General features: G+C 39.7%; 2 long non-coding RNA genes across 2 annotated transcripts; one reads left to right on the top strand and one right to left on the bottom strand.

The window, feature by feature from the left end:
• Nucleotides 1–323: 323 nt before the first annotated feature.
• LOC311440237 lies at nucleotides 324–2,713 on the bottom strand. Its single transcript, XR_014695280.1, has 3 exons — nucleotides 2,680–2,713; nucleotides 1,565–1,832; nucleotides 324–1,188 (listed from the first exon to the last, which is right to left on the bottom strand). It is a non-coding gene; the product is annotated as an uncharacterized lncRNA (long non-coding RNA).
• A 714-nt stretch (nucleotides 2,714–3,427) lies between these two features.
• LOC311439723 lies at nucleotides 3,428–6,998 on the top strand. The gene is made up of 5 exons (XR_014694960.1): nucleotides 3,428–3,562; nucleotides 4,061–4,114; nucleotides 6,116–6,234; nucleotides 6,622–6,692; nucleotides 6,834–6,998. It is a non-coding gene; the product is annotated as an uncharacterized lncRNA (long non-coding RNA).
• The last annotated feature ends 1,525 nt before the right edge of the window (nucleotides 6,999–8,523 follow it).

Genomic DNA, 8,523 nt, shown 5'->3' on the forward strand with positions numbered 1-8,523 from the left:
TCAGCTTGCTGCGTATACCTCCAGGAGAGGACAAGAAAAAACATCACTCTCCATTATCACCAAATTGGAAATATTTAACATGAAAAAATACACTATAAATAAATTAACCCTGGAAGTCAGACAGCAGCCCAGTCCCTTCCTGTAGAGGGAGGCTGTATGGGCAAGTGTTCTTTTAAGTTTTATGGAGATACCATCATAGTTTCTAGTACTTTTCTTTTCTGGAAAGTATCACCAACATCAAAGATCTCAAGGCTGACTCATTCACTTTTCTGTCCTCTTTAATTTTTCTTTTTTTCCAACTTCATTGGCTTTTTTTTTTTTTCTTTTTTTTTTTTTTTTTTTCTGTGCAGACTTGGGAGGAACTCCTGAAATGTCTGAAATCATGTGAACTGACACACCCTTTTTTCCTTTTGTTTCTTGTTCATTGGTGTGGTACATGTATCATCTCTTACAGTAACTCTTTCCAACACTTATCTCAGCATCTTTCTTCTCATTTTGCAACCAGCATGTTCTAGAGGCCTTTTCTCTGAGAGGCTCTTCTCACTATTTCTGATTTTGTTAAGTTCTGCCTTGTTCCTGGAAGAAAAAAAAAACATCCAAATGTCTTCATCTTTTCTTGGACATGACTTGGTCCTGCATTCCTTCAATCAGCTGCCTCATTCCTTCTGGAAGAAGACCTCCTGCTGGTATCCAGTTCACTTTGCTTTTGTGTCTGGTGTCAGACTTTGCTCCCTTTCCCCCATCCCTGTTACTCTGACAGTGGTCTCAGCAGGTTGGGTGTGAAAGCTGCACACCTTCTGTATCTCTGCTCACCTCAGCACGTACTGGCTTTTAGCTTGGTATATGCTGCCCTGGCAGAAGAGCATTCACAGATTTTTCAGGACATAACAAGTGATACTGAGGTTTCCACATACAGTAAGTGCAAACACCATCTGTCCCTGCAGTCCAGTCTCCAGGCACTCCCTGGGGGCGACAGCTGAAGTTCAGCATCCCTTCCTTCCCAGCTGTAGCCCTCAGAGATCGCAGATATAATTGTAGTACCACAAATTGTGCCTTACAAAAGGTATTGTTAATCCTGTACATAACGTAACAGGGAAGGATGTCAGCTGCAAAATCCAGGTTGAGATCCAGAGCCAGGAGTGTCCAGAGCTTGGGATTTGATTCACACCCATTCCCAATGCACAGCATCTAGATGAAGAAAGAATACTTAAGAAAGCTCTTTGAAGTATGTCTGAACACAAGAAGAGATTCCAATCACTTAAACATGATCGAAAATCCCAAATGCAAAGCAATTGTAGTTCATTATACTTCATCATTTACTTGCTTCCATATTTTTCAGTCTGCTTTTAAACTCAGAAGCATCTGAAATCCATAAATTTTATGTCTTTATCCTCATTTAAACACTACTGTAGATGCCATTAAAATATCCATACGTAGGAAATCTCAAGAAACATTCCTATGTAATATACTTAAAGATTTATCATGGTGGAATAATATATAAAGACAGGGTAGCCTGAAAACCACCGTATAAAAGCCTATAGTAATGTATAATGAAGAATCTTACCTTTGGTACAGTAGCAATACGCTTTTTATCTGTCTTGCACACATATGCTAGCTGCATATGCAAATTGAAATGTTGTCTTGATCCAGCAAATCTGTCCTAATGTTTTGTAACTTTTTATGTAGAGGAAAGATGAGGACACACATCAAATGTCTTTGCTTGAGAGTTATCTTACTTGCCCTACCCCATGAAATGGAGTGTGCTGGTGAACTGATTTTCTGGGGTGTTTCTGAATGTGGTCTCTTTATCATATGACTGACTGACTATTAACCTAAGAGAGATCAGGATTAGATCTCAGTCTGCTAACTTCTGTTGTTTAAGTAAAAATAAATAAATAAGTAAATAAATAAATAAATAAATTCTGAGGGTCTCTTCCTCTGTGCTTCCTGAATGTAAGTAGTTCAGAGACAAAAGAAAGCTGATGTTATATCCTGGCTCCTGATCTTGAGACACTTGCTCAAGCTAAACTAACGCTTTGCTCACATGGATATCTGTTTGCACTTTACTGAGGGAAAAAGAATTCAGAGAAATAATTGTGGGATCTTTATTCAATAATCTGTCTTTTATATGGATAACAACATAGCTTGTAGTGCAAGTAATGAATAAAATAACAGCACAAGAAAAACATAACAAATATTTGGAGATCCTATAATGTTTGACTCTGAAAAATCAGATTTTTTGCATAAATGTTCATGTCTGAACTAAAGGTAGGATTCTCTGTTGAGCCAGTTGACCTGGTGAGGAAGTTTACAGACATCAGCTTTCTGCTAGAGGCTCCCTTGGGTGAAGGAGCCTGTCCTGAGGATTAACAGCCAGAGGCCATCTGAGCTGAGCACTGCAGAAGGCTCTTGGGAGTAGAGGAGATACCTGTGACATGGCCTGAGTTTTATCTGGACATCAGATATATTCACAAGTCACCTGCAGCAGTCACCATTAAGGGTCAGCCAAGCTTGTAGTTCAATGCCACAGTGAAGAAAACAGCCCCACCCTGCCATGAACACATCTGATAGACAGATGGACTGGAGAGTGTTCTGGAAGTTAGCTATTCACAGCATGAGGATAAAAACAGCTTCCAGATGAAATCACAGGTGTTCCATCGAATTCTTTTAAAAACATACCAGAATCCGAAAAACAAAGGGAGATCCTTAGCCCTGTCAAAATAAGGAAAAACATCTAGAGCGTCATGACAGTGGAGACAGAAAAGAAAGGAACTGTAAAGTGAGTAAGACTAATGGGCTATTTAATGATTATCCTGACTATCTGGGGTGGGGAGCATCTCCCTTTACTGCAGCCATGCTGGAAAGAAGTTGAATAACAGGGCTTAACAGCCATATAGTGAGGTGGAGATGGAGGCTGGCTTAAAAATAGCCCTCCAGAAACTGCCCTAGAAAGCTATTATTCCATGACACGTCTGGTTGTGGATAGATTTTCATCTGAACACAAGCTCTGCCTGGTGGTACTGGATTGCTTTTACTGGTGGAACATGGCAAGGTGCCCTGGGCCAGAAGGGTTCCAAAGCTGGGGACAGATGAGGCAGGTCTGCGACTCAGTTAGCATGGCACAGCTTCAAATTTTGGCAACTCACAAACTGCTAGCTCACATTCATATGTGGGAATGCAAATCTCCTGAGCAAATCTCAAGGTTTCCAGCATAGCAGCAGACAGGCCCTGGTGAGCCACCTTCGACAAGAGCAAAATGAGGGGGCCTGGCTGTAACCATTCCTTTCCCTATTGCCTGCTCCTGATTTCCATTCCACCCAATAACTAATTTGTGTCTGGGAGGAAGTGCCAGTATCTTTACAGGTGATTTAACAACTGTGGCCTGGTGGTACGAGCACAGAAAGATCCCCTTCCTGACCACTGTGCGTCAATACCTACAGGAAGCAGCCGGGCCTACCATAGCACGCCTTGTCCCATTGCTGTGCTCAGCCCTACACAACCTGCAAAAACCCCGCTCGCCGACCCTGGGGCAGATCTTCGCCGTAGATCAACAAGATTAATGGCACGAGTTGTTAGTTTCAAGACCCAGCTCTCCAAATAAAAGATATTTTTTAATTACTGTCCAACCCTATTAGGCACAGGGCTGAATAACATGTGTTTCCTCTTAGAGATGAGCTGCCCCGGCGGCGGTCCCGGAGCACTTTTTGCATAACTCTTTCCCCCTCCTCTTGCCCTTCGTGTGCCCTACCTTTGTGCTGATGTGTTAATGTGTGGACACAGTGCTAATGGCTTGGGTATGCATCATCTTAAAAAGCAGTTTTGACCTGCTTTTTTTTTGTTGGGTCTGTGTCACATCCATGGTGCTGGCTGCTTCCTGAAAGTGGGCAGGCAGTGCCAAGTGGTTTTTGGATCTTCACTCCTTACCACCTGGCCTGACTTCTCCTTGAAGATTAATCTCTTTCCCTTACCCACCAAATACCAAGGCTGTTTTGAGCCGGGGGTTGGTTTCTTATCTGGTTGGATCATTCTCATTTTTATCCATGTTTTTGTCATTTGATAGGGTTTAGCCACTCAAGAGAGGTTAAAGGAGGGGGTCTGCAGGCATCTGCAAAAGGTGCATATCGTTTTGGCATTTGTCTGAATGTGTTTTAGGGCAATTTCCTTTCCCACGGTGTGTAATAATTACTCAGATTCAAGCAATAGTTTTCACTTGGATGAAAGTATTTGAAAAGGTCTCAGCCAAGCAAAGGGGGGCACAGTGCTTTATTTAGTGGGTTTTGTCCATCCAATAACCTGGGAAGAATCCTGCAGCCTTTACCTGTGCGAGTAACTCACAGCCCTGTGACTAGACTTAGCAGGATTACATGGATAATTACAGGTTATTCAAATGCAAGACAGTTGCAGAATCAGGCACATCATTTTCAGTACGACGGCTGGAGCAGATGGTACATGCTGCAGTAGGGTTGCAGGATGAAATTTCCATTTGTAATTCTGACATGCTCCAGTTTTCTCTTACTTTCATTTCTGTCTGTCCCTGCTGCTGGTCAAACCAAAATGTTCCACCATTCAAATACCTAGCAACAACAATTTAATTTGACAATTTGTAGATGGTATTCCTGTATTACCCTTTAGGACCTTAATAATAGGTTTTTCTTTAGTGAAGCATTAAAACATTAAAGGCCATAAATTCCACAGTCACCTGTATCCATTTATTGCTAATTTATTATGGAACATATCATAAAACTTTGCTTGACATATAGGCCTCTTCATAACTATAAATCTTTTTTCAACTGTTTAGATAACTTATGCTTAAGTTCAAGGAAAGACCTCTACGAACAAATATTTAAAAAATCTATTTATTATGCAATAGTAATACATATGAATTACATGGAAAATACTGAGGAAAAAAAAAAAAAAAAAAGAACACAAACACAAAATAATCTACATTCAGATTACTTACCACTTCACGCTTTTATTGGGATACAGCTATTATAAAATAAAATAAAAACTCTGTGTCAAGTATCTGCTTTATTAAAAAGTTTAAGAGGTCTAACTGAATAAAGCTGTTATTACAGTTAACATCAAACATATAAATGTTACTCTTCAGATCTGATTTGTCACTTGTAACCCGGAACCACTGTAAAGATTGTAAATGTGCTTCATAAAAGTGAGCTCATCAGAGAGAAGACAAAAGTTTTCAGACTTTATAATTCCCAAACAAAGTACAGTCTGTAATACCATGCTACAGAGCTTGATCTTGCTCTCATGAAGTCAATTTTAAAATCCCAGTGATGCTGAATCAGAGTCATATACAGAAATAATTTGGATGTTTCATTTATTTTACCTCAAAATAATAGTGTTGGCTTTGATAATGTTTGTTTGTTGTTTTTAAATTACTTTCTGTTGTTTCATATAAGAAAATGTTCTTTCTCTTAGTGTATAGATATAAAAGTTTATTATATATATCAAATCGGCCTTCTACAGAATACTTTATTTTCCTTCACTATTTTTACCTTGACTGAAATTTAGGATGTGTTAGCATACAGAGTAAAACAACTGGTTTTAACAACAGTGCATATGCATATACTCAGCCAGCTTCTTTAGCAAGAGATTGATTTGTAGAAAAAAAAATTTGGATGTTTCATTAAAATACTGTTTTGCACTCCATGTTTCCAAGTTATTTTTTTCCCACAAATCAGTTTGCTTGCACATCAAAGGTCATTTTCATTTTTGAAACAAATTTCCATCTTAGTGCTGTCTTCATCACTTCAGTTTGGAAGGGGTTTGTGTATGCTCTGTGGCCTCAGGATTTTCTTGTAAATTGTTCAACTACAGAACTAAAGCTATGGTGAAAGGCCGGAATAGTACAGGAAGCACAAGTCTCGTTCGGGTATATCAAAGTCAGAAAAGAAGGATGTAAATCTGAAAATCTAGATGAAATGTTACTTTTTCAAGTCACCTTATTGTTTCCTTTTCATAGCAAAACAATCACAATTTCAAATCACAGAAGTTTGTGTAGCTGAGAAAACCACAAATACCACACCTTTAGCATCCAAAAGAAAGCAAAGCAACTGATTTTTCCAAAATATTTCTTTCTTTTCCTTGTCCTTTTGAGGACCCTTTCCCCCATGCAGCATGCGGAGGCAGCTCCAGCAGCCCCATGCAGCACCATGTCACTTGGAGAATGGCAGATTCCAGCATTGATTGGGCTGCATGCACCCTGCTTTTACTCAGGTTCATATATTTTATTAATATAAAAATATTAATGGTTTGGGCCTCGCTGAGAGGAATAATACGTCAATATACACCTCTCCAAGAAATAATGCCAGCAGTCAGTAAGCTTAAACAAACAAGTTATGTTTTGATTAAATTATCTATAGCAGGCTCATTTTAATATTACTTACAGACTTTGCGTGCCTTTGCAACAGGCTCCCAACACATTTCTAAATTCTCCAGTACCACAATAAATAATTTTTTATATTACTTCCTAAAAATTGACCCAGATGGATTGTTTAATTACCTATATTGCTGATATCTGACAGAATAAGCAATTTTCCAAGTTATTTATGGTCTTATATTTCACCAAACTATGTAACACAATGTCTCTTTAAATGCTGTCAGGTGCTGTGAAAATTATCAGCCTCCAGCAGTGATGCCTGTGGAACAAGACGAGGTTTAAAGCTGTCCCAAGAGTAAGTTTCAGTTACTGATAGCATCTTACCAAAATAAGAGATTTACCTTTAATAAATATATTCCAGGACATTCTGTGATGGGACTCAACAAGCCAATTAGCTGTTATATTCAGATGCTTTTTTTTTTTTTTTAATCTGCAGAGAAACTCCTGGGCCAGGCTCCCTTCTGGCACAAGTCTGCTTAAGTCAACAAATGGAGTTACACCCGAGATGAATTTGCCATGCTATGTTTTTCTAAATAGATTAGGGGTCATTTGAAAAGCTGTAAATAAACCTTTCAAATTCTTTAAGGCAAAAAGAAACAAATCTCCAAGAGGAAGAGAAAGGGAAAAAAAAAAAAAAAAAAAAGTAAGAAAGAAAGAAAAAAAGATTTATTCTGCTTTCCCAGAACTGCAAGTTTCCAGGTGTTCACCTTTTGATCTGGCTACAGGCAATGATTTTCTGAAGTGGTTTCTGATGGTGCCTGACATCATTTATGGCACTCTTGAACAATCTTGTAATGTGCTAAACTACACAAAATTAAGTGAGTTAGTGGCTAGCTAAGAGCAGCAAAAGGGCCGAGGGTATCGCAAGTGCTTTGCTACTTGCAACAGCATCTGTTAGTTGCTTCGAAGCAGTGTTATTTCTTTGATTTGGTAACGGGAATAAGATAATGACTGTTCCTAATTGTTAATAGGACAGTAGGGTGAGAGGCCCTTGGAGTCTCACTGTGCTTGATGCTGTACAAACACAGAGCAAAAAAACAGCCTGTCCTAATAACTTACAGCCCAACCGAAGGCAAAGCACGGTGATGCAGGCAGCAACCCATGGGGAGGAGAAGGAAAAGCAGGGTGAACTTGCATTAAGTCAGCACAGCTGTGTGTGTGGTTGTACAGCCCACGTTACTCGTGTTTGATCATTTTTTTAACATATTCTTCATAGTTTATAATTAAAAGACAGAACAAGCCTTCCTGTGAGATAGAGGCACATCAAAGCAGGACTAAGCTGAGCCAGTGGGAATATTGCTATTTATTTGCATGGTAAAAGGCCAGGCCCATGCAGTAGAAGCAATGTTGAGTTTCACTTTTCTCTTATCTTACAACACCCTTCAGATAGATACCTGTTAGATACTTTAAGAAGCACGATGACCTACAGCTTGAACAAGCCTAGAAAAATCTGGTCTTGACAATGTGTTCAAGATGCATGGTAAGCAACAATGCCTGGATTTTGGTGCCCAGGTCTGGGAGATCCCAAGTACCACTTTCTCATCATCCACTTCACGCATTTCAGTAACCCAGTGCTTCTCAGGATCAAACTCAAAGTGGCTCCAGGGTCAGAACTGGCACATCAGTCACCTGTGGCAAATCATACACATTCACTGAGCTTCACTTCTTTCCATGTGAATTGCAGTTCATGAGATTTTTCTTGGATGAACTGCTGTCAGAGAAGTTCTCTATTGATCCCAAGGAGGGGAGCTGTTGGTGGTAGTCTTCATCTCAAGTTCTCTTCAATTTTTTAACTCCACTGGGCTCAGCTTAGTGAACTCTTTAAATAAGGGAGCTGCACACCTGAACAGTGTTCTGCAATGAAGCGGAGGGCAGATCTGATGCGGGAAAAACAGGGCCTTGGGAAAACAGGAACTACAACATTTATTAGCTGGCATTTCTTAAGATCTAAAGGCTTCTTGTGAATATGAGCTCTACGTGCTGCTGTCCAGTAAAAAAAATGTTATGGTCATTCAGAAATGGGATTATCGCATCATGACCCGGTGTGGTCACCAACACACCAGAGGTTCTTCTTGTGAATATTTTAGTGAGACAAATCCATGCAAGGTATGAGTTCCCAGTGCAGA

The sequence above is a fragment of the Aythya ferina genome, assembly GCF_964211825.1.
Source record: "Aythya ferina genome assembly, chromosome: 7".
Lineage (NCBI taxonomy): Eukaryota > Metazoa > Chordata > Aves > Anseriformes > Anatidae > Aythya > Aythya ferina.